The sequence below is a fragment of the Talpa europaea genome (assembly GCF_964194135.1).
Source record: "Talpa europaea genome assembly, chromosome: 1".
Taxonomy (NCBI): domain Eukaryota; kingdom Metazoa; phylum Chordata; class Mammalia; order Eulipotyphla; family Talpidae; genus Talpa; species Talpa europaea.
Genome location: NC_140073.1, coordinates 71,478,146 through 71,503,202, shown reverse-complemented (window position 1 = coordinate 71,503,202; position 25,057 = coordinate 71,478,146).

The following is a 25,057-nucleotide window of genomic DNA, read 5'->3' as shown; positions in this document are numbered from 1 at the left end:
CTGAGAGCGACACTGCTCATGTGATTCCAAGGGGCAGTTTGCTGCAACGGAAACAAGAAACTGGAATGAAGGCCTAGGAGGACTTAGGTCGGCTTGAGCCAAATAGTGGAGGTCCGTGACCTCTCCGCCTCCCAGCCAGCATTCCCTGGCTGGTCTCCAGACTGGGGGTGGGACCTGGCAGATGTGAGGATACGGAGGCAGGGGAGCTGCAGCACCCCTTTGAGGACCAGCAGGGGAAGGGAAGTAGGAGCTGAGATCCTACTATGTGACAGTGCCATAGATAGGAACTTAGAAAAAGTCCCTTAGGTGACTATTTTCTCATCCACTTCACAGCTGGAGAAATGAAGTCCCAGCAAGGTCACATGACCCAGAAACATGCAGATTCCATCCCAGACTCATTGAGTCCAGCATGTGCTTTGTCCCTGCTCCCCATGCTGCCTCTGTATGTGAAGAATGGAGAGACCCAACTCACTGCTAACCATCGCTGACCAAACAGAACCATAAAATATCTGCCTCATCCCTAAATTGCTGTTAAGAGCTTATGGGACCACATCTGTGTGATTATTATCAAAAAGGACAATTTTTAATACTCTCATTATCCAGAAATGGGTTCTGCTGCCGGCCCTCCTTTGGTATGTTAAACCTTCCCTCCTGAAATATTATAATTACCCTTGTTTACACTATCGACTAGCCTTTTAAGGTCTTTCTGTGTAAATACAGCAAAGATAAATTTCAAGCGAACTCCCATCTGAATTATTCCAAGACTGAAATGCTGAGAAGGCTGGTGAATGGGCTTGGCCTGTACCTCGCGCCTCGAGGGGGGGAATACATTACCCCTGACCTTTCCGAGAAGAACCTGGTGGCCAGATTGGAAGGCCTTTCTTCATCCCCTGTTCAACTCTGCGACCTGAGGCAGGCTTCCCAACCCTCAACATGAGCTCCTGCCCGGAAAGGGGCAGGCACAGGGAAGTGTTTGCTCCGGGCCTGTGCTGGGCGCCTTCAGAGCACAGCCCTTCCCTCACCCAGCTCTCTGGCCCAGGACACACCTATCTTGTCAGAACCAACTGGTTCCAGGCTTCCCTCGTGGCACAAGGGGTTAAGCACAGCACTATGAAGCTGCCTGCAGCCTCTGCAGTGCGAGTTCCATCCCCGAGCACCAGGGAGGTGACCCACATGGTGCAGCAGACCTCTCCTGACTCACCTGCTGCTCCCCTCAGCAGTGTGTTTCAGTCAGTCCGCCTGTTCTGTTTCATACTTTGTCTCTCACCCCCTTCACCTCTGGCCTGTATGCATAAATAAAATAATTTAAAAAAAAAAAAGAACCAATAGTTTCCTTGGTCCTCTACCTTGCTGTGGGTTTGGCATGGATGGAGGGGTCTGAGGTGGGTATTTGTTTCTCATTTAGTGGGCCCCCTGGGCTAGCGGTCTTCTCCACACAGGTCTCATTCCCTCCCTCTCTACCAACCACTGCCTCTAGGAGGCAGACTCCCCCGGTGGCCATCCTTGGGTTGCTGTACTAGTCTTTGTGGTCTCCCCGCGATCTGCTGGGCCTTCACAGTGCCTGGCACTCTCCCCTACACAGAACTGCCATCTGCCTCCTGACCCAGACTGCTCCATGCCCAGCAAGCACAGGTAATAGTAATTGGAGCTACCCCTTGCAGAGCGTCTTCTGTGACCTATGTGGTCTTGTATAACGCTTGGGGAACACTTTGTGGACAATAGCCCCACTTTTCAGATGAGGAAGCCCAAGTAGCAGAAGCTAACTATCATGTCCAACGAGCACGCCCCCAGGGTGGGGCAATAGCTAGAGAAGGCTGCTTCCTCTGAGGAGCCTGTGTGCTGTCTGCTGAGCTGCACTGCCTTCTGAAGGGAGTGGTCACAGGCGGCAGCCTCTCAGCCGCCAGTAACATCTGCCAACCCTGTTGTCAACCTCCTGTCCCAGCACCATCAGAACACACCTCAGATACCCTTACTTCAGCTGTAGACTCACAGCACCTGGCCTCCCCCAGAGCCTGGAACCACCTTCATCCCACCACTGTCAGGACTGGGGCCCACTGCATGTCTGAAACTCTTGCCATCCCACTGGGAAGCTGGGCATTTTGAGCTCAAGGATATTTGGCCATGACTGTCTCAGCCCCTCTCCCACTTCAGGTTCTGAATCATTTGAGCCTCTCCTCACTAATCTCACCTCTCTCTCTCTCTTCCCTTCTTTATTCATTTCACAAAATTGTTCACACATTTCTGAAAGTAATACACACACACACACACACACACACACAACCCCCCCAGAGTAAACCAACACAACATGTAAATCAGCACTGAGAAAAAAGGTGCATTTGCCTAACATCTAATGAAAGAATTAAATCACCTTATGAGGTCTCCCTGGTGGAGCAAAAGATTAAGTTTCAGCAGTATCAAGCTATCGCCAGCCACTGTAACAAGAGTTCCATCCCCGGCTGACACACATGACACAGCAGACCTCTCCTCTCTGGCCCACTGCTCCCCTCAGCAGCGTACTGCAGTAGATCTGCCTATTCTGCTCCCCACTGTCTCTGGTGAAGTCTCTCACCCCCACACCTCTGGCCTACACCCCAGTTCTTGTATGCCTAAATAAATAAAAATAAATCTTTAAAAAAAATCACCTTAGGAAGTTTCTATCTACATAATGTGACCAAGAGAAATTGAACTTGGTGGAAATAATGGCTGCACACACACTCACACACATGTACATTCACTCAATCACTTACATACAAGAATATGCACATACACAACAACAGCAGCACTAAAATTATAAAAGAACAAAAAATTGATCTATGAATTAGTTGTAAAATTTAGTCACAAAAATTAAACACAGAAGAACTTATTTGATGACTATAATTTCAATAAAATACCAACTAGAAAAACAACAGAAATGGTAATTGTACTGTATAAAAACCTAGAATTAAATTGGCATGGTATTTGGTGTGAAAAGAGTTTCACAATAAGATTCCAACAGTGTTGACATAATCCTATTAAAATGTAAAATCCAAATGATTTTAGGATCAAAATATCCTCAGTATGAAAGGGGCAGCATCCAAGTGGCAGAGCCAAAGGCAGAGGACATAATACTTCATTTCACCACCACCGACCACCCAACCCCTTGAGCCCAGCCGGCCACCAGCACCCCGCAGGGCCACACCTTCCAACTCACACCTCCCCCCAGCCCATTGCTTGCATCCCAACCTGTTCCTGAGCCAGGCCCCACCCCAGTGACGGACCTCCAGGCTCATTTCCCTGTCAGTCTCCCTCACCCTCTGTCTCCCCGTGTCTCAGGTTTCGTTTGGCCCAGACCCGCTGCTGCTCTCTGTGGTTTCAGAACTCCCTTGGCTTCTTGTTGTCACTTCTCAGATGCAGACAAGGCCCGCAAATAATTCAACTCAAATAATTCAAGTTTCTGGGTTCTTCTACCTTGGTTTTTTTTTTTTTTTCTTTCTATACCCCATCATTTTTTGTTCCAAATTACTACTTTTAAAGTATAATTATGGTTCGGATATTAGCCTCATGCAACATTCATGAGAAATGAAGCAACATTCTTTCAAGGTTTGTGGGAATTATGAGGAGGGATAATTTCTCTTCCCTGGATAGTAGACTGTGAGGTCTGGAACTGCAGCAGCTACTTAGTGAACATAAAGGAATAGTGTTGGGAGGAAGGTGACACCATAGACACAGATAAAGTGAATCCTGCTTTCATTAGATCACCCAGTTATGGCATGCCAGAAGCCAACAGAACTCTCTCTCTCTTCTCTCTCTCTCTCTCACCTATATGATTATTTGTGGCAATAAATTTCCTTTTAAGTCACTTTGAATAAGTTTATGGTCACTGTAACCAAAGCTAGTGGTGGTGATGTAATATTTGGGAAGTAAATTGCTTTCCAAAAAGTTCGGACCATACCTACTCTGAAATGTATGCAAGGGCCTCTGTATCCACTCCAACATTCAGCATTGTCATTTTGAAATCTGCTTCTAATAGGCAAAACAGTAAAATGTTGTCTTTTTTAATTTGCCTGTATTTGACTTGCAATGAAGTTGAATTTTTAATATCTTTGGCAGCACTTGAATTTCCTCTTGAGTATTGATTTGTTATGGTGATGACTCACTAAAGACCATAGATTTCCATTTTTCCCTTTGTATCATTGTTCAATTTAATTCAAATAAACAAATGTTTGTTTTTTTTTTTTTTTTTACAAGCCTCACCAGAATGGGATCAAGAACTGCGCTGCCTGAGGGCAGGAGCCACAAAATCATGTGGGACAGGCCTCTGTCCTGGAGGGACTGACCCTCTGTGGACAGACAAGGATACAAATATCTGGACCAAAGGACTGATGATAGGCATGCAGGGGGAAAAAAAAAAACACCAAGGTTACATTTACTAGAATACTCTTACATTTTGTGATCACTATGTTATTTAGAATTATTTCCTCCATCTAATTGTGTGCTATCTTTGCATTTGTTTTTTCTTTTTCTTTTTTTTTTTTTTTACATCAATGCTTATTTGGACTTACCAACATGCTTACTAATTTCTTCGCTTAGCTTGTTTCCTTTATCACATCCCTTTTTCTATAGTCAATTTCCTTGTTACTGAAGAAAATCCTTTGCTAATTCTCAAGTGAGAGACTGTAAGTAATAAAGTAATTCCATCTTTGCTTGAAAACTGTGCATTTCAGGGCCTCCCCTGGTGGCACAGCAGTTGAGCACTGGGTTGCGAAGCCGCCCGCAGCCTCTGCAGCACCGGTACGATCCCTGGCTGCCGGCAAGGGTCCCACATGGCACACAGACCTCTCCTGCCGCGCCCACTGCTCCCCTCAGCAGTGTACTTCGTCTGTCTGCCTGTTCTGTTCCCGCTCTGGCTCTGGTGAATTCTCTCACCTTCCCGTGCTTCTGACTGTACCCAGTGCTTGTATAAATAAATAAATAAATCTTAAAAAAAGGAAACCATTTAAAAAAAAAAAAAGAAAAGAAAAAAAAGAAAACTGTGCATTTCATCCTCACTTGTAAATGATTGTTTATCTGGACATCAGTGATCAAGCTGACAGTTTCTTCTTCTTCACTTCAAGGAGGCTGTTTCCCATCATCTCCTGGCATCATTGTTGCAGCCGAGAGGTCTGCTGTCGGCCTACATGTCATTCCTTTCCTGTTACTCTGTCGCTCAGCTCTGGTTGCTGCTTGCAGCCTTATAATAATGGGCCCAAGTGTTGATTTTTTTTTCTTTTTCACCTTTTTGGTTCTTCTTCAAACATTCTTCACTACTGTCTCATTCTAGAGAGACCATGTATTGGGACAATCTTGGTTCATTCACCATTACCATCACATTTCCTTCTTCTTTTCTCCTTTTGCTGCAATTTTCTCAGGCTTATCCACCAACTCCTTACTTTTCTCTTTTTATCTGATTCACTGGTCATTAGTGTTATTATTTCTTTAGAGCGAGCTCTATTTGCTAATTGTTCAAATTTGTCTCATTTTGTTTCGTGATTTTTTTTTCTTATGTCATCTTTTAAAATGTTTTAATCGTATTTATTTTGGAGTCTCTTTTTGTTCAATTATTATTCAATACTAGATTGTTCAATTATTTCTAGTTCACGGAATGGGAGTTTTCTCCTCAATGATTCCTTTCAGGACATTTTAATTGTATGGGACATAGCATCTCACATAAAACAGGCATAAACAAAAGTAAATTAACTGACTCATTTAACTCAAAAGTCTGGAGTGACAGCTGCCTTTAGCCACACTTTGATGCAGGACTGAAATGCAGGGCTTAATTTTTCCCTTTTTCTATCCCTTGATCCACTTCTCCTCTGTGGCTCTGTTCTCAGATATATGACTCCTCACAATGACAAGAGAGCTGCAGAAGCAAAAGCTCTGCTATCCTCTCAGATTCAAATCTAGCTAGCAAGGGAGAACCTTTCCCCAAGAAACCCTGCATTGGTCTGGCTTAGCTTATGTGCCCACCTCTGCATGAGTAACTGTGGTCATGGAAATGAGATTCACTGATGGCTCATCCTGGGCTCGAGTTGCTCTAGCAGAAGTCATGTAGAGGGAGAGGGACCACCAAATGGGCCATCCCAGGAATGAAGGACAATGAACGCTGGTATAGTGTGCGGACAATGATAAGTTTCATTAAAGGTTGAAGAAATCAATGAATTTATTCAGAATTTTATCTGATTCATGAATTCCCCTCCTACAACCTGCCTGCCCCCACATACATCACACACACATGCCCATATACCAGGATGACTGGCCTCCCCAGCAGTTACATCTCCTGTCTTGATAGATGAGCAAGTCTAACCCAGAAAGTCCCTTCCAAGTGGTTCTCTCTCCAGCCTTGGGGTTGGGTCTCTCTGCTTGGATTAGGTCCAGGCCTTGCTCTGAGCTCAATATGGTCACTCTGCCTGGCCATGCCTGAGTCCAGCAGCGAGGGGCAGGGCTAACTCCATAGAGCCAGAGTCTAAGAGTATAGGGGAGATAGTCCTCCCTGAGGACACTTATGGGGTGATTATACCATAGGGGGGGCAAGGATGGTCAGACAGACACCCTCCAATTGATGAACCCATCAATATCCAATTCCAGCCCATTCCCATGAGGTGCTCATCCTCCCACTCACAGCCTCACTGTGCCATAGATGCTTCTTGCTTCCTCTGGTGTCTCCAACTCATGGATTTATTTTGTAACTTTTCCTTAATTTCAGTCTGTGCCATTTCTAGAGTGGTGAGTTTCAAAATATGTCATCCACTCTCGAAAGTAGGATTTCGTTAGTTACTGGCATCATTAATTCTCCCTGGCGCCGCTTTAGAAATCCCTGGTCTAGAATATGATGGATTTCAAATTTTTCTGAGCAGACTCAGTAATGACGCCATAGCTCAAGCATGAGCCTCCTTTCATCTGAATCCCTCCTCAGGATACAGACCATCCTTGTATTTGTGACCTGCCTTCTCAGTCACAGTGCTGTCAAACTGAATCCTTCTGATCTCAACCAACCCTTAGAGGTTGTGAGACTTTTGTTTACTCAGTCAGGTCCTCGCCTGCAGGATAACACTGATCACCTCCCGAGGTGGAGGGAGGAATTACTACTGGAACTACTGGCAGGGCAGGCAAAACGCGACCCTCGTTCAGAGTTAGCTCTCCAAGTAGGAGTGCTCTCTTCTCTCCCCTTGCTCTTTGAGGTTCTACTGTTCTCCAACCACTGTTCTAGCCCACCCCAACAGCTGATAAATGTCTGGTCCCTGACCATTAGGATTTAAATCACACGTAACCTTTGTGTTGACATAATTTCCCATCTGACCTATGATCCCTGACTTATGACACCTGTCCCACCCTCCCCCCAAGATTCCACCATGGCCCCCCTCCTTTGACCCCTGACCCATGAACTCCAGGTGTGGGTGCTGCCGCACTGAAGTAGGGTGGGAGATGAAGTAGATGGGGACAGGTGAGGTGTGGGAGGTGATGGAGGTCACACCAAGAGATGTCCCTGGTAGTTCTTCTCTGTCATCTTGCGAGAACATCTGTGGCTTCCACGTTGTCACAAAACAAACAGAAGTGAGTCTTATGTTTCACAATCCATGCAGCTTGTTTCATGGATCTTTGACAGTTCTTTCATGTCCCTGACAGTGGCAAGCTTTTTCCCCTGGGAAGTTAGGGGTATGTGCTGCACCACCCCGCCCCCTGCACCCCCCCAGCCCGGTGATGTCATGCTGGCACTCCCCACTGATCACACACTGCAGTCACCTCTCATGTGCAAGCAGATGTCGCAGTGTGGGTTTCCAGGTGGCTGAGCCATGTCCCTGCCGCCTCCCCTTCCTGCCTCGTGAGGACCCCAACCCGCTGACTCACGGGTTCTCCGCCCACGGAGGGCTTCCCGCACTGCCTCTCTTGGGCAATCTGCCCAGTTTTGAATGAACGCTTTTCCGCTCACAACAGCCCTTTCCTGGGGCCCTGGGGAGGCAGGGCAGAGGGGGCAGGTTCACTCCTTGCTCCACTCTGAATCACAGCTCACACACTCCCAGGTCTGCAGTAAGATCCCCCGAGTCCCTGATTCGGGGTTCATATGTGTATCTAACATTCCCTTCTGCCTGCTCCCCGCTGTTCCTCCAGGAACTACCTTGACACGGCTGTGATGATCAGTCACTTTGGAGGAGGGGAGGCTGTGATGAGAGCTGGGCTCATATCCGACCGCTCCTGTGCCCTCACCTGCTTTGCTGTATTTCTGACCTCCCATTTGCAGACGGGGGCAGAGATGGCAATAGTTTGGAGTGAGAAGGAAACTTTCTAATGTGGTTACAGACCTTAGCTGTGAAGCCTTGGGCCCTTCTCTGAGCCTTGTCGTCCTCATCTGCAGAGCAAGCAGCACACTAATACCCACCCTGCAGAGTGGCAGCGAGGGTCAAGTGAGAGGCGTGCAAGGCAATGGTTTGCAATACATCATTATTCTATTATAAGCTAATAATGGTGAGCACATATGGCAGATTCACAGGGTGCTTGGCACACGGTTCACTGGTTAACTTATTCGATCCTCACTGCACAAGGAAGAGCCCACAAGGGGCTTATCCTGCAGAAGAGGAAATCACTGCACAGAGAAGTTAAGTAATTTTTATATGGTCACACAGCCGGGAACTGCCGAGCTGGCTGGGAGCCCCTGGGCAGCCCCCTGTCCTTCAGGAAGAGGGCATCCCCACTCTCCATGAATGTTCTTTTTCTATCACGAGGGGCCATCAGGGGGTTCTGCTTTCCGGAGGCTCATTACTCCCCGATGCCCTGAGTTCCTCGTCACTCTCTTGGCTCCGATGTCGCGCTGATTCATTGGCGAGGCAGGCAGTTCAGGTCTTCAGGTCTCTGTTGAACAGGCAGGGGACTGGGTTTCTGAGAAGGAGGTGTCCCTATCCAAGCTGGGATGGGGCCAAACAGTGGCGCTTGGCCCCCACCTCCCCCTGACAGGTGGCTGTGGGCCCAGCAGTCAGCAGGAGAAGGCACGATTGTCCTTGGGGCTGGCCCCCTGCCCACAGGTGCTCGCTGGGGGACACGTGAAAGGAGAGGCAGGGAGCTTTGAGGGGCTCCCCCAGGCAAAAAGCCCTCAAAGAAGGTGTCTGTTGTTCCTTCTTCATCTCAGGAACAATTCGCCTTTTGAGCCTCTTGGCTGAGAGATTCTGTCTCCAAGGCTTCTTCTTGACAGATTGATTTATCTGTTTCAGTAACTTGGCCTTCCTGAGAAAGGCAGGCTCCACGCCAGGGCTGGCACAGGGGCCAACCTGGGGGTGAATGAGGGCCCGTCCCACCTCCTGGTCGCCACGGACAGCCTCGGACCCTCAGGCTAACGTGCCCCCTGGGAAATGCTCCATAATGGACTGGGAGCCAGGAAGGGTGGGTCCCTTTACGGTCCTCCCTGCCTCTGCTCCCCAAAGTAGGTCTTCTTGGATCCATTTGACAGCTGGAAAGGGGGTGATACCTTTCTCCCCCACTCTGAGATCACAGTGAGAAGATGTGAACCTGGACCGTGGCCTCCCCCACTCTGGCCCTCCTGTACATGAAGAAAAGGCTTTGCACTGTGAGCCATGGATGGTGAAGGACAGGAGGGCTCAGGGGTGCGGGCAGAGCTGAGGTAGGTGTGCCTGTCCTCCATGGGGGGGAGCCTCAGGCTGAAAGTCCTCACAGCCACTCCCAACAAGGATGCTACTTCCTGCCTCTGCCTGGCTGACCCCATCAGTGCCCCACAGCCTTGTGGTATGCCCTCTGCCCCTTCTGCCTGTCTTCAGTCAGACTGCCCCCTCCTCCAGGCAGGGACCCAAGCTGGTACTGAGGGCTTGTGATGTTTGGAGAAGGAGGAAGGGAAGAAGTGTGAGAAGGCAGGGTCGAGGTCCCAGTTCCCACCCTGATGTTCAGGCACCCCAGGGCCATGAAATTAATAAGGCAGGCCAGGCTGTGTTTTAAAAATAGAACCTAAATAAAAATAAAAAGCAAAGTCAGGCCCCACACCCACAGTTTATTTCCTGGGTGTGGACACTGGAGGCTGTGCTAATCCTCAGCCTAGCAACACAGGCTTGTCTACTCCCCGCCTTGGGGAAGTGGGCGGCCACGAGGTTGGAACTCTAAGTGGGGGGTTGAAGTCTGAGCAGCCCAAACTCCCCCAGCTGTGTGCCCTTGAGCAAGTCCTTCTCCTTGCTCATCCCAATCTCCCGTCCATGTAGCACGGACAAGCGTGAAACAGGTGACACAAAGCAGCATTTGGAGTCACACCTCCTGCCTTATTTTGCATTTCAGATCCTTTTGGGAGCCAGACAGGAATTCATGGACAGAAATAAGATATTTGTTTGGTGGCATCCGCTGGGCACAGGGAGATATCTTTCAGGTTCTCTGCCACCACAGGAATCCACGGCTTGCTTTCCCAGAGAAGGTCCACACTGCCCTCAGAAACCTGACACAGCTATGTCCCTTGCAGGGGTGAGGGTGCACCAGCAGGCAGCAGCTGGGGCTTCCAGGGCTCCAAGCTGTTCTGGCCCTCCGAGCAGCTTTTGACAGTGGGTCTCCGGTCCACCTCAGGGCCAGCTCCCGCTGTTCCCATTGCATGGTGGGGAGCTCCAAGGCAATCTTGTGAGGAAAACCCCTCTATTCACTGATGAGAAAACTGATACCCAGGCCGCGGGGGACGTGCCCACACCACACACCTGGAACCAGCCCCCTGGCGCCCCCGCTCATCTGTCCATGTGGCCGCTCATACTTGGCTTTTGGGATTCTCTCTTTACATCTCTCTGTGTGTGTGCGTGTGTGTTTTTTTTTTTTAAACTTTTCAATTTACTTTTAAAATTGAAAAAATTGTGGCAAAAGAGAAATAACATGAAATTTACCATTTTAACCACTTTAAGTGTGTCTTTCATTCAAAATGTTCTGTATCCCCCCCTCCCATTTCCAGGACTCCTCGTGTTACCAAGCTGAAGCACTGCACCTGTTAAATACCCACTAACCCCTCCCAGCCTGACCCTCTCTGTCTGCTCTGAGTCTCTATGAAGTGACTGCTGGGAAGCGGCGTCATACAGGACCTGTCTTATTTGTGACTGGCTTATTGTATGGACCCATGACGTTGTGTTTATCCACGATGACCTGTGTGCAAGAGCTGCGGCTGCCCAGCTGGGTCTTGCCCTCTGAGCTGAGCTCTCCCAGCTGCCAGCCTGCCCAACTCTGCCCCTCAGACACCATCCCTTTGGTGCGTCTCACCCTGGCCTTTCCCAGCAATGGGAGACTGCCCAGGAAGGTGCCCCCTGCATCCTTTGTCCTTCTGGAAGCTGTTGCTGTGCATCAGCCCCCTCCTCTGCTTATTTCCCCTTTCCAGGAGGTCCCGACCTACTCTGGTCCCTCTTGCTGCTGGTTTCTCCCCCAAAGAGCCTTGAGGAGGATGTCTGTGCTTGATGATTTCATCTTCTCAAGAATGCAGGTATAGGAGGAGGATGGCAGCAGAGGGCCGTGCATGCCCTGGGGAGTCAGTCTCTCGTGGATAGATGCCAGGGCCCACAGGTCAGCCCACAAGGTCCCTTGGCCACACCTGGAGGCCTGGATCAGCAAAGCGACTTTTACCAAGCCTTCCACACACAGGCTCCAGTGGCCCAGTGAGGACTGCAGGGATGGCTGAGCTGGAGCCCAGCAGAACTGGGCAGGGATCCTGCCTGCCTCATACTTGAGGGCCTGGGTAGCTCCCCCTCTCAGAACTTTGGCCCCCGTCTGCCATTCTCAGGACAGCCCACGTGGGGTTTGCACAGCTGGTGGCCTGAAACCACATGTCCTCTGTCGCCACTGTCTGCTGTATCTGCTGCTGCAGGGTGAGTCAAGGTGGCCAGAGAACTCAACAGAAGAGTAAGATGACAGAGCAGCACTCCACACTCCACCACACAGAAGCTCCTAAAAGCCAGGCCCCAGGGCATTCCAAATACTTCTTGCTCCACCTAGAAGGGTGCGTGCCCAGGGTCGACACCCCTCATCAGCCAGGGGCTGTGGAACAGAGAAGGGCACTCCCCCATGCTGGGCTCTTAAAAGGCAGGGAGGCCCCGATCTGTGGAATTTGCCATTTCCAGCACCGTGAAAGCAGTCTCCGGGCCTTCACTAGCCACTGAGCTGCAGTAACCCAGCACCTGCCCGCACTCCCACCAGGTCACAGCGATAAGCACTGATCACTGCAAGAGCCCAGATGATAGTGATGTAATCCAGCGCCCAGGAAGCCTTGAGCATGGAGTATTTGCTACCTTAATTTTAAATTTATTCTAAGTGAATGTTTATATCATTCATCTTGTAAATATGACTCAATTTTCCTGAATATTAAAAAAGAGAATAGTTGGTAGCAGGCACCCCAGCACCCCACTGTCATGCCCCATCCCCGCCAGGCTACTGACCCTCCAGACCTAGGGTTTCCAGCCAGGCCAGCCTCACACCTGGGCTCTGAGGGATGTTCCTAACCTGAGCAGCCCCAGCTCCACAGTGGATGGAGAACCAGGCCTGGGGCCTAGGGCAGCTCAGACTTGCTCACACATTCAACTTCCAACAGCCAGCAGGCACCACCCTACCCTCCACCCGCTGCCCAGAGGGTGCCCTGAGACTCAGCTCTCAGCCCCACACACAAGTGCTCTGGCAGGACCAGGCTGGGTTTGTGGTGCCAGCGGGGGGCAGGACAGTTAGCAGGGTCACTGTGAGCAATGCCCAGCCCAACTCCAGCTGATAGAAGAGCAGTCCAGTCCCACAGACCAAGGAGGTGGGGGTATTGGGGAACATGATCCTGTGATCCTTCCATCTGCTGGGACTCTGATCCTAAGTAGCCTTGGAGTATCACTTTCTCAAACTGATTCCCCTACAGGAAGAGACCATGCCAACTGGACACTCAAGGCCAGTGTCCCTTGGCAGATTGCTGTAAATTAATAAGTTGGCACGTGGGCTCCCCAGCCAGCAGGGCCCGAGGCATACGCTGTGAGTGCCCAAGGTCCAGGCACCCATGGGGCCCCCACGTGAAATGGGCACCTCCTTGGGGGGGCTTGAGATCCCTCACTTTGGCTGTTTTCCACTTGGGACCCATCCAGCCCTGCCCTCTCAAACCTTTACTCTGCAGGGGGAGCTACCCAAAAAGGGGCAGGAACAGAGTCAGGAGACTGTGGGCTGCTTGGGCCAGGATGTCACTGAGCAAAGAGAACACCCACCCCATAGAAAGGGGGCACTTGGTCTGTCCAGGACCATGGGAGGGCCCTGGTTCTTTTATAAATATGCTTGACTTTCCCTATAAAAACCATTCTCGCCCAGAAGGGTTTGCAAAATCAAAACTGATTCTTTTTATTGTTTTTAATGTAAAGTGACCCTAGTCCTCTTTTTTTTATTTATTTATTTAAAATTTTTTTTTCAAAGATTTATTTATTATTTATACAAGCACTGGGTACAGTCAGAAGCGCGGGAGGGTGAGAGAATTCACCAGAGCCAGAGCGGGGAGCAGAGCAGGCAGAAGGACCGAAGTACACTGCTGAGGGGAGCAGCGGGCGGCAGGAGAGGTCTGCGCGCCATGTGGGACCCTCCTCCGGTGGCCGGGGAGCAGCCGGGGATCGAACCGGCGCTGCAGAGGCTGCGGGCAGCTTCGCAACCCGTTGCTCAACCGCTGCGCCACCGGGGAGGCCCCCCTAGTCCTCTTTTAACAGCAGGAAGTTTTTATTCGGGATGTACAGTCCATCACTTCTTCACATTCCAACCTCAGTCTGCGTCAGACATGGAGAAAGCAGGGGCGCACAGGGCAGGGGAGAGGAGGTAGAAAGACTGGCCCGGGAGAAGAGAGAAGCGCGGGGTCGCCCCTTCGACCAGCGTCCCCCACAAGCCCCTCCAAGCCCACAAGCCTGACTTCGCTGCCCTGACCATCCTCCTCTTAGGGATGACAGACGCGGCCAGGCCCTAGTGATGTGGCTTACCGGGAAGCTCCGGGGTGGGAGAGGAGCGGGCGGCAGTCCCGGGAAGGTGGGCTCAGCGTGCGCCTGGAAGGCGGGAGGAAAAGGCTGATGCCAAATCCAGCTACGCGCCGCAGGCACAGGCGGCGGGGAGGTAGACCAGCTGGCCCGCGAGAGCCGCTTTTCTTGAAGTCACATCTCCCTCTACTGGTCACTGCTGGAACTGCACGTGGGGATTGCTGAGCCGGTTGCATTTTCACAACAATAATTGACAGGTAACAGCCCCTCTCCACCTTAGCCCCACTGGTTGGACAGGGTGAAAGCAAGGTGGATAGGACCTACATGTTTTAAGGAAAACAAGGTGTGTGTCCCCAGATGTATCCCAGACACCAAAAAGTTCACCCTGCAGGAGAAACACCTATTTAACACAGAGCTCCTAGCTGATACAAAGGGCATCTAGCCCACCACCTGGCCGGGTTTGGAGCAGGCGCCGGAGCTCGTCCAGCAGCCACACATTTGTTTTTGGGTTTCTTGTTTGTTTGTTTTTTGTTTGTTAGTTTTCTTTGCAAAAGTAGAATTGTTTTCATCTCATAAAAGTAAGGAATACAAAGCAAGTGATGAAACCAACATTACTCTTTTACACAGTTAAGATTTTAGTGTAACACGGCATTTCTTTTTTAATTTTAGTTGGGTAAGCCTAATTTTATTACCTCGGCAGTTTCTTCCTAAGCTCCCATACATTTCCCTTGTTTATTTTAAAATACGAATATTGACTTAAATTTTTTAATCATGTGCATTTACTTATAAGAAGTCTCGTACATCAATGTTGCAATTAGCCTGATTTCTAGAAGGCTAGGGACTCCAGAATGACTGAGAGGCTACATGTTTCAATGAGTAATGGACCATGGTTGCATATGAATTTAAGTAACTTTCCCAGAAGTGCAGCCACACATTTGGACCTGCACAGGGGACACCCTGCCTCTGCAGAGGATTCCTTTGAACTGAGTCTTTGCCCATCAGGCTTTGACTTTGATCAAGCTTCTCGATGTCATTACCAATTGAAGAAAACGCAGGGACAGAGCAGCTTGTCAAACTGTCGCATGGAGATGCAAGCAGAAAAATCCAGACTGTGAAACTCAACAGGACAAGCAACCAACTTTTCCAGCAAATGAGCTGCGCAGGGAAAATAAAAGGATGGAGAGGAGTGTGTGGTTTAAAAGAGATGAGGTTGGAATTGTTGCCAGGCTATGTTGTTGAATAAAAAGGCAAAGTGCGAGAGCATCTAACATGCCACCTTTTGTGAAAGAGAGGGCGATAAAGGAAATATGCATATGCCCATTGGTGTGCACAAGGCAGGCACAGGAGAATTACCCAAATGAGGTAGGTTACCTGTGGGTCTGGGTGGGAATGGGACGAAATAGTGGCAGGAGGGGCACTGAGCATACTCATCTGAATAGTTCTGACATTGAGAATCATGTTATTCTATTGCATGTACTCAAAAAAGATTGTAACCAATAAGAATGGAAGGAAACCCAAAATGGAAGCCAACCAGAACTAAATGGAACTACTATTTTATAAATGAATGGCACGCCTACATTGAGCAGGAGGGAGGGGAAAATTAACCTAAGAAACTTGGAATAACAATATTTATTAAATCCTCTAAGGTTTAGGACACAAAGACTTATGTACCTAGTTAGTAGGTATACTTTTCACAGGGGCACGGGAAAATAATTCTGAAACCATTTCATGTGCATCCTTGAACTGAGCAAATGAGCAAATAGATTGCAGGGAATGAGATCCAAGTGATTCCACATTGGAGCAAGGATTTGTAAGTAAGGGAGTAGCCAGCAGGAGCCTGTGGCGCAGGACTGGAGTTGGGATTGTCAGCAGGAGCACAGGACTTTTCTCACATACACAGGCAGGTCTAGATAGACACACACAGGTGAGTGTGCGGGTGGATGTGCTTGTGTTTCCTGCTCTGCCACTGAGAGGGCCCAGGGGCAGGAAGGACTGGGGGAGAATGAGCATAGCCCACACCCAGATCTTGATTTCTCCAAACCATTCCTAATAAAGGACCAGGCTCCTTAGAGAAACAGCTTATTCCAAGGTCAGGTCGGGGAAAGCACAAGATGAGCCCAGAACATCTCGTGATGGGAGAGAGCAAGGAAGTGCTCAGAAAATGAGGACAGGTGAGAAGGGCAGCGAAGCTGACTTGAAGGAGCTCCTGATAGCTCAGTCTGGGGCAATCTGATCTCGGTCAGTGATGGCCGTAAGCCGCAGAGCAGACCAAAACTATTTGTGTTTACATAGAGAAAAACCTGTCCATGATTATATAAGTGGGAGAGAAAGGAAAGTTCCTGCCCACAGAAGAATTTCAAGTATTAAATGCGGAAGGAGTGGTAGACACAGAAAAGTCACAATTCTGTAACTGCCTCACTGATAAAGCTTCCAAGCAAGAATCCCCAATGGGTGCTAAAACGAGTAGGCATAATCTGATGAGAAAAAAGACAGTTGCGTAGTCTCGAATTATTCCCTCACAAGTATATATTAATTACAAGGGGGAGGGAAATAATGACTTCATAGGAGAGAAATCGGACATCACGTGTCTCCCAGAATGATCCCCTGAGAGGGAGGAAGCGCCCCTTCTGGGGTGTCTCTGCCAAAAGTGCACAACCCAAATGTAATCACAAGGAAACCAGAGGCCAACACAAATTTCACAAAAGGCATTTTACAAAAGAACTGGCCGGTATGCTTCCAAATAGACAGAGGCAGAGAACCGCTTCCAGATGAAAGGAGAAAACTGAATGGGCAAAATTTGAACAAGACCTGTAGACGAGAAAAGAGTACTGCCAGCCTGTTAATTTCCTGATCTTGATCATTGCTCTGTGGTTATGTAAGACGATAACACTCAAAAGAATCTGGGTGAAGAGTATAATGGGAATTCTTTGTACTATTTTTGCAACTTTCCGGTATATTTGAAATTATTCCAAAAAAGAAAAGTTCAACAGGAAAAGAAAAGCAGAGACCTTGAGAGGCCTCCCGGGCAGCTCTGAGTGGGCCGCGTCTCCATCCCAGAAAGGCAGGTCTGCCCCTCAGCTAAGCTGGCGTTTGCGGAGCGCTGAACCTGGAGTTTGCTGCTGCCGCCCTGCCATCTTTTAGAGAGGTGCCCTGAAATATTTTCAAATAAAAGGATACGACACCTGAATTGGCTTCAAAATAAGGGAGTGGCGGGGCGCACCTGGGCAGACTGGCCAGGGGACCGGGGCTGGTGAGGTTGCAGGGTGGACCCTCGGGGTCCTCCTTACTCTCCTGTCCACATTGTGATAGGTGCGAAATGCTCCAAACAAAAACACTTTTTTAACCACCAAGGAGACGTTTCTCAGCCTCGACACGGGGAAGGAAACATGGGATCGCCACTCCTTCTCCCCACGGGGCCCTGGGATCCTCCTGCTCCCCCTGCCGATTGCGCCCGGGCCTGGCTCTGCTGTCCATCCAGGAGGCCTGTCCAGCCCCTCTGAGTCCATTCAGCTGCCTGCACCCTGATTTCAGAGGCTCTGGGTTAGGACACCTCCCTCTTACCAGCCTGCTCCCACCCTACAGGAAAGATTCAGACCCGGGGCCACTAGGCACATCTCCCCTCTGAGCCCCCCTCACTGTCACTTGAAATGTACACATTCCAACCACAGCTCACCTTCGTCCTTTTTTTTTTTTTTAAGATTTATTTATTTATGCATACAAGAGCTGGGGTACAGGCCAGAGGTGCGGGGGGTGAGAGGATCCACCAGGGACAGAGTGGGGAACAGAACAGGAACAGGAAGATGGACGGAAGACACTGCTGAGGGGAGCAGTGGGGGAGGCAGGAGAGGTCTGCTGCGCCATGTGGGTAGCTCCCTGGCCGGGGATGGAACTCATGCTTTGCTGCAGTGTTGTAACTTAACCCTTCATCCTTTCTTCTTATCCTTCTTATTGCAGTTGGAGCAGTGGGCTGTAAGTTCTCAGGTCTGGCATTCAGATGGGAGGCCACCAGAGAGGGTGGTCTCTTTGTGGACAGGACCAGCCTCTGCACTGCAGTTGCTTAGCATCTCTGCACCCCACCCCCCTCAAGCCACCCACTTCCCGGGTCCCTGGGCCACCCAGAGAGCACACACCACAGAGAATCCCCATGCTCATCATTCCTGGTGTGCTTCCCAGGTGGCTGTTGTGGGAGAAAGCATAGACCCAGTTGGAGAAAACTCTGAGAAGAGGTAGAAGGAGAATGTCATCCATTGGACCCCCTCATCAAGACCAGAAAATGGTTGCCCAGAAATGAAGACAGATAGGAGGACAGATTGAGGGCTTCAGCGATCCGTGTGCCCTCCAAGAAGCCACCCCATGTTTTCTCTGCCACTCTCAAGCCTGGCATGGAAGCTACAGGGAGAGCTTGGGACCCTAAGCAGGCTGGGGCGCAGTAACAGGGAGCCTCACAAAGTGGGTCACAGATGGTACCAGAGATCAGGGTCTCCTCTCACACACACAACACAAGCATGCACACACACACCCTGTTCAGTCCTACGTTTACCTTCACGCTCTAAACTTAGAGCTGCTGCCAGCGGTCAGCAGGATACCAGAATGCATTGAGGTCCAGCACTCCTGGGGGAACAGGCACATGAATAGAGATTAAGCTGAGTGATGAATATAAAGCAAGTGACCCAACTTGCCTAGCTGAGTTTATACTTTGTAAAAGATTAAAAAGCAGGAGGTAGCAGCATAGTACAGAGAGAGAGCTCCCTGCAGGGCCAGCCCACGGCCTGCAAAATCAGACAATCACTGGACTGGGAAATGCAGGCTGCCCGCGGGGTCCAGGTGCCTGGTATCTGGCACACACCGTGCTGCACGTCATTGTGCTGTGGGAGGGAGCTTCTATGCCACCCTTGAAGAGCAGGCAGAGAAATCATGGGGCAGTTTCTTGGAGGGCACAGGCAAACAGGTTTTGGGGGGGTTGATATATATGTAATCCGATCAAAGATAAAAGTGTCATTAATTTCTGCCTATGTTCCCATATATCATGGCTTTTAAGTCTCATTTAATGTGTTTGGGACAGTGTGGGTGAATAAGAAGTGCTGTATGGTGGAGACATGGAAATACACTGAACTTTTAAAATTAAAAGTTCTTACAAAAACAATTCCCCCATGTATAAGCCTCCCTGCTGCAAATTTCTTGGCAGGTAACTGGCACAAAGACCATTGCAGGAAGGCCCCCTGGACTGGGCATCTGGTGCCATCCTGGGCTCACCCTAGCCCAGGCCTCAAACACATGGGGGTTCTGAGGAGAAGGGCTAAGTCAGGTACACAAAACCTATCACACCCTGGAATCCCCTCCGTGCCTGCCTTTCAGGCCTCCCTCCGGAGTCTCTAAAACAAGAGCCTGGGTGGACTCACATGTCCCAATTGTGGCATCGGGGCGCCACCTGGTGGTCAACATGAATACTACTGTTCCCCCTAAATAGAGTGTGTCCCCACAACACAAGGGGTGATCAAGGGCAGGCTTGTCAGGAAAACCCAGTTTCAAATCCCAACTTGCTATTCATTTAACAATTGACCTTCAATCAATGGAACTATGAGCTTGTTTCTTCATCTGGAAAAAGGGCATATTCCCTCCCATACATGCATGAGTATGTGTGACATTTAGAGGCTCATAAACCAAAGCCACCGCTGATTCTCCTACCTGCGTCAGCAGGGATGCTCTGTGGGTGCCCACCCTCAGCCCAGCACAAGCTGTGGCTCCTGTGGCTTCATATTAAACATGCTCCATGCAGGCTATCAGGATGGAGGCAGGGTCAGCTCAGGGTAGGGGTCAGATCTGCCTCTGCAAGACCTGGAGTGTGACCTGAAGGGGTGTCTGTGTCTGTAGATACACAGAGCACCAAGGGGTGGGAAGGCAGCAAGCAGGAGCAGGCCTAGGCAGGCAGACGGGGCTGGCTACATGAGTCCCCTCCATTTATTGGGGTGGGGGTCTGGGCTAGCTGTAAGGGGATAACCAGTAAGGTGGACCCTAACTGTAGAGTCAGAAGTGGAGTCTCTTTCTGATAACCCTCAAGGCCCCCTTTTCCACAATTATGTCTCATTAAAACTGTAGGAGATGGCCAATTACTTGGGGTGTACAAGGAGCAGCTTTCCCTTGAGGAGCCAGATAAATTCACCAGAGGAGATGGGACAGCTGGTGTCCTGGCCGACCAGGTTCCATAGCTGGAACTAAGTCCACACTGTACCCACCAGCCCGAGGGTCATGTCACCACAGAGACCTCACAGGCTGGTGTCCTCCCTCACCCCACGTGGTCATATGCCCAGCAGCAGGCAGAGAACTGCCTCTTTAAAGAATAAATGGGAACTTGCTGGCTGGACAAGACCTGAACAGCAGAAGACACCCCTCATGCAGGGTGGGGACTGCAGGGGAACAAGGAGGGACTGGGGCGCCCTTGAGAGACTAACTGCAGACCGTATGGACCAGACATGTGCTCAGGATTTCTGCTGTCATCAAGTAAGACCACACAGATAAATGTGCTTCGTGAACTGGAAATACCAATCAATACCACATCAGCTCTTCAGCGCAGGCTCAGGTCGTCAGACCAGGGAACATTATGGGCAAGCTTATGGGCAATTCCTCACCCTCACCTCCTCATCCTCAAACCAGAGAGCCAACAAAACTCCTCAAACATCCTTTTTTTAAAAAATCATTTGGCAAGGAAACCTGTCCTACCCCAGCCTGCAACTACCTCTAATTTTATTTCTCCCTATTGTGTGAGGCTATTTCTTTGGGAGAGAGAACACTGTGAGTTTGAGAAGGGTGCTCCCCACACCCTGGGGAGGGGTCCCACGGCAGGCCGGGTTAAGACATTCTGGATTCCAAACCATGCTGGCTCCAAGCCCTTCAGATCAGGGGCTGCTGACCTGTGTTAGGTATGGTAACTGTCTCCTGCTCAATCAAAATATGCATCCCTAGAGCTATTTCAAACTGGGCATTCTAATTCACTTACTACTTCTGTTCTCTTTCTACATCATTATACTGTAGTCTTCTGCTTTTTAGCTGTATATTTACATCTCTTTTGTCAATTTCCTGCTCACTGTTGACTAGGCCCCGTCTCTCTGTGCCTCAGGCAGCTCAGAGATGCCTTCCCTGGTCGCCCTGGTAGGGCCAGGCTGGCATCCGTGCATCACAGCTCACAGCAGTTACACCCCAGTGTCTCTGACAGCACTCGCCGGGGACTCTCAGTCTGTCCTGGTTCGTGGTCCTTGGGGTCCCCCCATGAGCCCAGGGAAACCTCCTCACATCAAGGTTTTTAGGTATTGAAATGAATAAAGCTGCGAGGAAAGCCACAGTGCAGAAATACTGTAGAAGTGCATCCCAACTGTGCACTAGTGCTGTGTGTGCAGCAGCGGCTGCTGTGAGTGGGATTTTGAGTGTCCAGCATGACGGAAATAAGAATACTTGTGAGGGGAGACAGTCATGGTTACTGCTGATGATGCTCATCTTTCTTTTTCTTTTTCTTTTTTTTTTTTTTTCATTTGCCCACATGCTAGATGGAAAGGCTACACTTCCATGAGAGGTTCGTGAACATGAAAGCGTGAAACTGTAATATTTTCCCATCTATGTTGATTACATGCCAACAGCACCCTGAATTCTCCTTTTAGGTTTCAGGGTTCATGGACCCAAATCAAGGGCCCTGAGGTGGAGGTTGCTGAGCTGCTGTCGGACATGATTGTGCTCACGTGGAAGCGACTGTTTTGAAACTGAGCGAAGGGGATGACTCAGTTGCTGGGTCCTCACCACACACACTACAAGACATAACTCAAAAACAGACACAAGGAGGGGCCTCCCTGGTGGCGCAGCAGTTGAGCGCTGGGCTGCGAAGTTGCCTGCAGCCTCTGCAGAGCCGGTTCAATCCCGGTCACTGGCGAGGGTCCCACATGGCGCGCAGACCTCTCCTGGCACTCGCTGCTCCCCTCAGCAGTGTACTTTGGTCCTTCTGCCTGTTCTGCTCCCCGCTCTGGCTCTGGTGAATTCTCTCACCCTTCCGCACTTCTGATTGTACCCAGTGCTTGTATAAATAAATAAATCTTAAAAAAAAAAAAACAGACACAGGGAGAAATGTAACAGAATTTATTTACAGGGGGCCTCCCTTGTGGCACAAGGGGTTAAGCACAGCACTGTGCAGCTACTCGCAGCCTCTGCAGCACGAGTTCCATCCCCAGCCAGGGAGGTGACACACATGGCGCAGCAGACCTCTCCTGACTCGCCTGCTTCTCCCCTCAGTGTATTTCATTAATTTGCCTATTCTGCTCCCCACTCTGTCTCTGGTGAATCCTCTCACCCCCCGTACCTCTTGACTGTACCCCAGTTCTTATATACATAAATAAATAATCTAAAAAAATGACCTTATTTAGAGGGAGTGAGAAGAGGAAGAGCTAGGGGAGTTAGTTTATGGGGTGACATGTGACTCAGTGCAGTCTGTTCTACCCCTATAGTGGTGTCCCTATTGCTGAGTCCAAGCCAAAAGCCCCATGTTTGATGGCAGCTGTCTGCAGAGCAGAGGCAGATGGGAGCCCAGCCACACCTGGAAGATGGCAGCCCACCCTCCTGGGGAGCTGGAGTCAGCTGAGTACGAGGACAAAGAGGCAGCCAGGACCCTGGGACCCAACATCTGGCAGAGAGGGAGTAGAGGCAGATCTGAATACACGGACCAAAGGTCAAGCCAACAAGGCCCACCGAGAGAGAGACCAACTGCTGCTCTGGCTTTTAAAGAACTTATGGCAGCTCAGTCCCCCCCCACTCCCATCCGTCCCCATTCAGGAAGGTGTTGAAACTCCACCTTCCAAGGTTGTCGTTCACAGCTGATGCCAGGGCCACAGTCTTATAGTCATTCATGTCTTGTAGTGTGTGTGGTGAGGACCCAGGCCAGGATGTCCGGGAAGCAACAGGCCCACCCACTGCAGAGATCTGGTGCAGTTCCTATTTGGGTAGTGCTAGCTACAACCACACTTGGCCTCACAGCGTCCAGCGCCCAGGCTAGCAAAGGCTGCAGTGTAATTGCAAGCATCCAGTGGACAGAGGTCAGGGCAGCAGGGCAGGGACTGTGGCCAAGTCACTGGGCTTCTCAGCATGGGACCTGAGCCAGTCCTCCCCACAGCAGCTGTGCCCAGGGGCCCGAGGACAGGGGATGCAGGAGATCCTAGTGCTTCCTCGACCTCATGCAGTGCCTGGAGCTTGTCCACAGGTGGGGTGTCCCATGGCAGGAGGGGCTAGGGTGAGGGCATTGGACTGGCTCAGAGAGCTTTTCTTTCCTCCAACACTTTCACTTTTCAGGTGGCCCTGCTGAGCCTCTGCATCTGCAGGGGCAGCGTGGACCTCATAGCCCACTCGACTATCAGCCGTTTGTGTAGCTTTTGCTCCAGTCTGGCAGCCAGGTGTGAAAGGGGGCTGGAGTACGTACCCCCAACCCTGCCCCCCACCCATCCCACCACCTTGGAGGGGAGAGTCACAACCAACCAGAGCCATAGGGTCCCACTGAAGCTGTTTCCTGGTCAGAGTGCAGGGACATCTGTGGTCTTTGCATCTTAGTGCAAGTTATGCTTCTATGAAACCCTTACTTTATACAAGGACAAAAATAAGGAAGGAACAGGGCTGACAGGCACTGACGACATTGGTGAGGTTGCGGGGCAGGAGGTGGGGTGCGAGGGGATACTGCCCAAGCATTGAGGGGGAAGTCAAGGCAGTAAGTGTGAATTACTGTCTAAGAAGCTCAGTGACCAAGGGGCAAGGAGAGAGGCAGTGAGCGCTAGGGGGTGCTGATAGCCAGGGAGGACTTAACAGAAGAGCTGACCCTGGGGCCTGTTGTCTGAGGGAAAAGAGCCATGTTTGGAGGCATCATGGGAGAAGGTGAGAAGAAAGCCAACCTGGGACAGACTTCAGGGAGCGGGGAGCATCCGGGGAGGCAGGGGAAACCTCAGAAGGCCAAAGATGTGGAGTAACAGGTGAACCGTATCCTCCAGGAGGGCCAGGTAGGGATGCTGCTTCCTAGCAGGCTAGCTGGGCCCCATCCTGTCTTGGGCTTGCCCCTATTATGCACAGGGTGCGGGGGTGAGGGCTGGGGGCTCAGAAATGACTAACCAACCCTGACAGCGCCCTCCCAGGGCCCACAGGGCCTAGCAGGGAGAAGGCAGGCGTATGCACACAGCTACAGGGACTTCTGACTGGACGGTCGCAGGCTGGGACCCAAGGGACGAACCAGAAGTGACCCAGAAGAGAAAGGAGCATCCCCAAGCCTGTGGTGGGGAAGCAGATCGAGCCACAGGGCCGTTTTACAACATCCTGAGAAGTCTCAGCTCCTCTGCTGACGGACTTAGATGACCAAAGGCTGTTGTCTGTCTCAAGGACAATTTGAGCAGCAAAATAGCACAGGCAAAGCTGAAAAGGACCAAAATTTTATAACAGGAGGCAGCAACAAGGATTCACTTAGTTCTGTTATTTAATTCTGGTGATCTTATGTTATTTCATGTTCCCTGTTGCCGCCCTAACATACCCTCCACCCCCATCTAGGCCTGACCGTGGGCCAATTCGGTTGAAATCAGTTTCTTCTCTATTATCTGGAGAGCTGAGTATTTTATTTCACAGGGGTCTACACGAATTTTTGGACAAACAGAAGCATGACATAAAGTAACCACAAGATCTCGAGTCCTTGCACAGGACAGCAAGAGAAGAAAAACGCTCGCTTTGTACAAATTCTTTCACTACCTGCATATTTGCAGCAAATGAACAATACATGACCCAGCCGTCCATTTATTTGACCCTCTATTCCTTCCACATCTGATGTGAAATTCATTTGTATTGAGTTATAAATAAACTGTCATCCTTCTGGAAAATAATCATTTTTTAGAAATGCTTTGTTGAGTTGAAATCAGGCAGCATTTTTAAAGTGACAATTTTTAGTTTTTAAATGGTGATTTGTCATTCATTTGGTTGTTAACCTGTGAGAAGTTCCAGAACATTCTCCTGAAAGGATCCACCACTCAGCAAACAGACTAATCTGATGGTGGTGAGTCAGGTCCAGGTCTGAGCAGAGGTGAGACCGGGTAAGCCCAGGTGTCCTGGGCTCCCCCGTT